This window comes from Hibiscus syriacus, unplaced genomic scaffold, assembly GCF_006381635.1.
Source record: "Hibiscus syriacus cultivar Baekdansim isolate YM2019G1 unplaced genomic scaffold, ASM638163v2 tig00113726_pilon, whole genome shotgun sequence".
NCBI classification, from domain to species: domain Eukaryota; kingdom Viridiplantae; phylum Streptophyta; class Magnoliopsida; order Malvales; family Malvaceae; genus Hibiscus; species Hibiscus syriacus.
Genome location: NW_024063472.1, coordinates 3,185,023 through 3,191,907, shown reverse-complemented (window position 1 = coordinate 3,191,907; position 6,885 = coordinate 3,185,023). Strand labels below are relative to the sequence as shown.

General features: G+C 29.8%; 1 long non-coding RNA gene across 1 annotated transcript; it reads right to left on the bottom strand.

Annotated features, from left to right (window-relative positions):
- Window positions 1-5,020: 5,020 nt before the first annotated feature.
- Window positions 5,021-5,419, bottom strand: LOC120187914. Its single transcript, XR_005522357.1, has 3 exons — window positions 5,406-5,419; window positions 5,205-5,316; window positions 5,021-5,114 (listed from the first exon to the last, which is right to left on the bottom strand). It is a non-coding gene; the product is annotated as an uncharacterized LOC120187914 (long non-coding RNA).
- Between the last annotated feature and the right edge of the window lie 1,466 nt (window positions 5,420-6,885).

Sequence of the window (6,885 nt, the reverse complement as noted above, 5' to 3'; positions counted from 1 at the left end):
TTCAGTCAAAAATTACAATCAGATCCCAACTTTGTGACGGAATAATTTATTTTCATCAGTAAATTGTGATAGATTTTAAATCCGTCAGAATTTTTTCGTCGATAATTTAAAATTTTTTTGTAGTGAGTCTTATATTATATATTTTTAAAAATAACATATAAATGTTAATACTATTTCAAACTTAAATTGAAAAATCTAAAATATTAATATATTATTTTTTCGAGTAGCTCGCAAGCTTTTCGATTTGAGTTTCAAGTAACTCGATTCGATTTGTTAAGAATTCGAGCCGAGTCCATTCGATTGAATATTGACTGAGTTTTGCCCAAATCGATCTCGAGTAGATCGAACTCAAGTCAAGTTGACTTGAACCAAACTCGAACTTGACTCGAAACTTAACGAGTTGAATCGAGCAAAGTTCAACTCGATTCGATAAGTTTGCGAGTAACTCGTTAGTTTTTTTTATAATTTTTTGCTAGTTATCTTAAAATTACTTTATTTAAAAAAATTACTAATTTACTAATAGATAACAAAAAGATGATAAATTATTAATCTATTAATTTTCTAATAAATAATTAAAAATACTAAATTACTAATTATTATTTTATTACACTAAAAAATAAACCCTAATTATTATTTTAATATATTTATAGATTGTTATTTTGGTTTTTAGACTTTGAATTTGTTTCATACACTCTTTTGATAATTTTTTGTTAAATTTATATTCATATTCAATACGATATAATATTAGTAGATTTTACTTATAATTAAAAAATAAAATAAAAAATTTGGTAAACTTAACGAGTAATAAGGCGAACAACAAGCTTAACGAACGAGTCGAGCAACAAATTTTCTTAATGAGCACGAGTCGAGCAAAATTTTAACGAGCTTAACGAGCAACAAGTCGAGTCGAGCAACAAAATATTTTAACGAGCACGAGTCGAGAACTACCCAACTCAAGATCGACTCACTCGATAAATACCCTTATTTCTAGGAATAATAATAATCTCTTTGACTATGAATAATTTCATTTAGTTTTAAAAAAATATATTAATATTTATTTATAAGTTTTACGAAAATGTTGTATTTTTCTCTTTGATGATGTAGTTTGACGCGGTTTACTCACATGTATGTATGAAATTCTAAGCATTAAAACATCAAATATTATCTTATATCTAATTATTTATACATATATATTAAATATCTTTTTATCAAAATATATATAAATTGTCTAATTAAGTTGAAATGGTGAGTTAACGTTATCTGAGAAATTATCAATTCTTCTCTATTTAAAATATGTCGACATCCTTTTCAAAATCACATAATTTTTTCTAAAAACAAAACAATATTCGGTTATTAGGCATAATAGTTGATCTCTCGCATTTACGCTCAGGGTGAATGTTATCGGTCTCAATAAACGAATACCCTTTTCAAACTCTGCATCCTTAATGATTTTTAAATTAAATAAAGATTGAACTCAAAATTTTCAATTTTAAATATAGGGTAACAAACTAGGTACCAATTTTTGGGCGCTTATGGCGATGTTAATCCTTCCTCACGCGTAACCGACTCCCGAACATGATTTCTAGATTTTCGTAGACCCCAAAACTCGATATTTCATTAAATTAAAATGCTTTATTAAAATCATCCGATTTTTATGGTGTTCCAATCTCACCTTAAATGATTGGTGGCGACTCCTCACATTTCGAAAATATTTTCAAAGAGAAACCCATTGCATTTATTATGTGTGATAATGACCACAAATGGATTCTTCTAACAATGAATATGGTCAAGGCTTCTTGGAAAAGGCCAAACGTTCCCACTTGATTTTCATTCATGTATTTTTCTCATTATTAATTCAACAAAACACCAAATTTACATAAAGGACGAAATTGCAAAAAAAAAACATATATAAGTAAACTTAAGTTGCTGTTGATGGGATACTCAACCCTACATCTTTGACTTTCTAATTTGTATATTATGATGAAGTTATTTTATGCGAATTAAGTGTTGCAGTATAACGAAGCTAAGTTCATATAGGAGAGAGCACAACCAGTGTAATTCAACAACTGTCAAAGATCAGGCAAGTAGACCTATCAGTGATTATGTCAATGTATTAACTATTTAAAAGTTTCTGAAAGCTCTGAAAACTTTGATAAACCAATGAGTAATCACGGTGTGATTTATAAAGGAGGTTTGAGAGTACAACACATATATTAATACTTAGTATAATATAAAAAACGTACCCTAAAATTTAATTAAATAGCCAACTTTAATCCATATTTTTTAGAATATTTTAATCCATTAATATTTCATTTTTAAGATAAAAGATAATAATAATAATAATAATAATTGTTGAGTTGAGAGGGTATTGGGGAAGTGAGCGAGGCCAACAAGTCAGGAATAGTAGGGCGGCCACTCTGCCACCGCCGAAAAAGTCTATCTGTTTTCTGTAACGCCCACATGCAACCTTTTCTATTTCTTTTTCCCCAAATTACCCTTATTTCTAAAAAAAAACACAATTAAAACTCATTTTTTATTGTTAAAAATAATGTTTAGAATATTTTTTTTCAATTTCCACTACACTTTAGATTCACAATATTTTTAAAATGCATTATTATATATTTATTTAGGCAAACTGTCATACAGTTTGAGATTTATTTTGTCACAAGTAATACTGGGCGAGAGATACAAATATGAATAGTGGAATTAGTGTGGCATTAGGCAAAACTATAAACGATATTAATTGATAATTTAGTAGACGAAACGACCAAGCCACTCAAATGTAGAGAAGGATAAACCTATGCGATTGTTATATATACATGCATACTTTAAGGACAAATTCCAATCAAATATGAAATGGACCCCACAAGATTACTAATATAATTTGTCCAAATATTAAAACCACCATTGCAATTTGCAAAGAATGCAACTCCCTTTGATTCCTACAACTTACAACACCCTTTTAAGTGAAAAGATAATCTCAACATATATAATCCCATTCTCTTAATTAATTTTCGTAAGAAAAATAATAATAAGAGTAGAGGGTAAAAGAGTGAAAATAAGAGGGTTACGAGGTAGTTTGGATGATGGCATAGTTGGCTTCCCTAGGCCATTGGGAGCACATGGAGATAGGGGTGTAAAATGTTGACCTGACTTGTAAAATTGACTGAAAGCGATTCGAGTTAAAATTATTTTTGACATGTGTTGTGGTGATCTGAAATCGACTCGAGTCGGAACTAGTGTTGACCTGAACCCGAGTTGGACCTGGAAATTGTGGATATGAACCTGACCTGCACCCGACCTGAGAACGACTTGAACCCGAATTGAATCGAAAATATGATATCCGAACCCGAACTGCATCCAACTGATATGAACCCGAACCCGAGATTGACCTGGTAAATAACTGGTATTACCCGACCTGTTTTCAACCTGACCTGTTATGAACTTGACATGTAATTGACTCAACCTGTAAATGATCCGACATGTTGTTTACAATAATCTGATATTGTCATGACTTATAAGTAATAAGTTACAATTAATATAATTATGTTACTTTAAATTTATAATAAACTTATAATAATTAAATTAATATGATTACTTTTTGAAATTTAGTTTTTATATTAATTATAATTTGTATATTATAATTCTGATTTTTATATTAATTCTAATTCTTTATATTATTTATAATTCTTATATTATAAATTTTATTTATAATCACTAAATTAAATTTAAATATTGTCTTATTGAACATGATTTTATTAAATTATATAAATTGAATTAAAATATTCATAAATCTAATTTACTTTTAATGTGAAAATTGATTAATAATTTAAGTATAATTTAACTTGTAATTTTAAAATAAAAATATATTAGTTGAAATGATGTACTTATTAAAGATTTGAAACTTGAATAACATTACAAATACTAAAACAAAAAATTTATAAATGAAGTTAATTTTATTACACTTAAAAACACTAAAATTACAATAAAATCAACTAAACAAAATAAATTTATGTTGGAATAAATGCTCTCAGATCTTATAGCTAAGGTTTTACAAGGCTAAAAGCCTAACTATACTACCAGAAATATCTTCATCGAGCCTTTATACCTAAATATTGCCAACATGTTTAATTGCGGGTAACTTTCTAACTTTAAAAGCCAAAATGCCACCAACATAATTCCACATGAGTAACTATTTAGATAAAAATTTATAAGGTTCAAAAATTGATTTAAGTCAGACCAACAACAATAATTTACAAGACATCAGTGAGTAATAGACAACAGCAACCGGCAAACATCAATGTACCAATTCAACAAGCATCATTGCATCAATTCAGCAAGCATCCTGCATTAAGAAAGCATACAATCAGTGATAAAGCCAAAGGGAATTCGATTGTCAACAGTGCCAAACATTTTCGACTTTACCAAACCCTTACAATTCAAACATAAAGCCTGCATTGAGATTCAACAAATAAGAATCACTAAAATTACTAAACAGCAGATGGCATTATAAATAGCACCATATATGCAAATTTCCACCATCTGTAGGACAGTTTGCCATATACTCAAGGTCTGACAACTCTTCTAATGAGAGCAAAAGGGTGCACACTAAAATATGAGCCAGCACGTGAGAGCAGAAACAAGAAATATCAAAAACCTAAGAACAGACTAGGAGACTACTACTACAAATTGTCTACAGAAGTCTGGCATTTGTCTAATAAGACACCTATGAATAGGGTTTAATCAGAGAAACGACTTTGAAACCATATAAAAGAGCACTAAATGATGTAGAAACCATATCTATATAAAGGGAAAAAATAATTTAATGCATTATATTGAAACAACTATTCCTACAGTATAAAATAACAATATACCAAAATTTCAATATCATTAAGATTCTTGTTAAAAAACACTTTAGAAAATAACAGAGCAATTAATTTCATAATAAGTTAATAGTGTTAGCCCAAATTTTAGTAAACCCCAATTTATGTGGAGAATTAGAAATATACTCACTCAAAGTAGCATCTTGATCAGTAAGAACATTGTCTAAGAGCTTATGGACTGCAATACAGTCCTTGAGTTTCCACCTCATTACTGTTCCAAGTGCTCCATTGCTGAATTATTAAGAGAGACAATGAGATCAATTTGAATTGCATGGAATCAACATAAACAAGTCAAAAAATTTGATACACTAAAAGCATTACTTTAAGACAACTTTATTGGACGAATCTTCAATTAACTTAACATCTTCAAGTTTCTTAGTAGGATCCAAGACATACAACATTTCTGCAACTGCCACTCTATGCATTAAAGAATCTGCAGAACAGAGATGTATATATATTGAATGACTATTAACACTACCTCATGGAGCCTAAAATGCATCATATTATGTAAAGCCCAATTACCTTCATGTTTACCAAAGAAAACTTTGTTTGCCTCAGTAAGTTTTGTCCTGCAATTCTAGTTTCATATTATGTAGTACTGATAACAGAATGAAATTCCAGTTGGGAGAATAACTATCATAAAGCCATTTCAAAAGAACCTGATGGATGGGCGCTTGACTTCTAAGACACTCCAAACAAGTTTTTCTGCATCAGACACTGGAGAAGGCATCGAGTCCACCTTATGGAAAAATTTAATCTGTGCATTGCATTCAATTCTAATAAGCAGCATACAGACTGGATGATCTTTGTAACTAACTCAAAAAAGAAAAAAAGGATGTATTTGCACATGTTGGTGCACAATATGGTAATGCAAAATAGAAAATGCTGAATACCAAGCAGCGATGTGAATCCGGATTCTTAGCATCCAACCTTAACAGTTCCTTTACAGCCTTCATGAGAAAAACAAAAACAAAAACATATTAGTATTAGTATTAGTATTAGATCATAAACTAATAAAAGTACAACTGAGCAAAACAGTTGTTCTTCAACTCAAAGATATGTTCCACAAACTATCTAATTCAAACACAAAAATCATTGACACTTCGTTTTGAAACACGAATGCGAGTTTAATTGAATTTAGTTTACTAAATAAATTATGAGAAACAAATGCAAACACTATATGCAAATTACTAAACTAGTTAAAATTCAAGTTAAAAAGATGAATTTGAAATTCAAATACCTATCTTGCTATTCCTACCACTAAAATGGGATTCAACAATCCATAACTTTGAAAATGTGCGGGGCTGAAGAGGAGGAGATGCGGATGAGCAATTCTCGATGGCATTGGCGGCTGGACTCAACGTCGGAGTGGAAGTTGAAGTAGGGCTGGTGCCACTGTTGACTTGGCAAACATGCCCCTTCTTAGGAAGCCCACACCTGTCGCAGTTGTAATTGCCCACCGGCGTTTCACCGGCTTGAAATCAAACGCCGTTGTGGCAGAATACGCCGAGGCCGAAGAGGAAATGCGCGACTTTGGATGGTGCATCGCCGTTCGGCAAACAGAAACAACAATGAAAGATGGAAAACGAGAGAAAAAGAGAGATTTTGGATGCTGAGCGGGAAAGAAGAGAGACCGAAAATAAAGGAGGGAGGGTTTGGCCGGGAAGAGGAAGGAGAAAATGGGCAAATGGCTATTTTTGGCGCGTGTTTGCAATTTCATCCCTATCAAATTTATATTAATAAACTATTTATAATTAATATTAAAATAATTATACATTATAATTATATATTATAATTAATATTAATATTAATATTAACTTATATTAATATAATATAGGTTATAATTTGTAATTAATATTAATATAAAACATAGTCTATAAAATTAATATTAATATAAACTATATGTTATAAATTATATAGTATAGTTTATAAACTATATACTATATTAATATAAATTATAGTTAAGATAATTAACATTAATATAAACTATATAGTACATTAA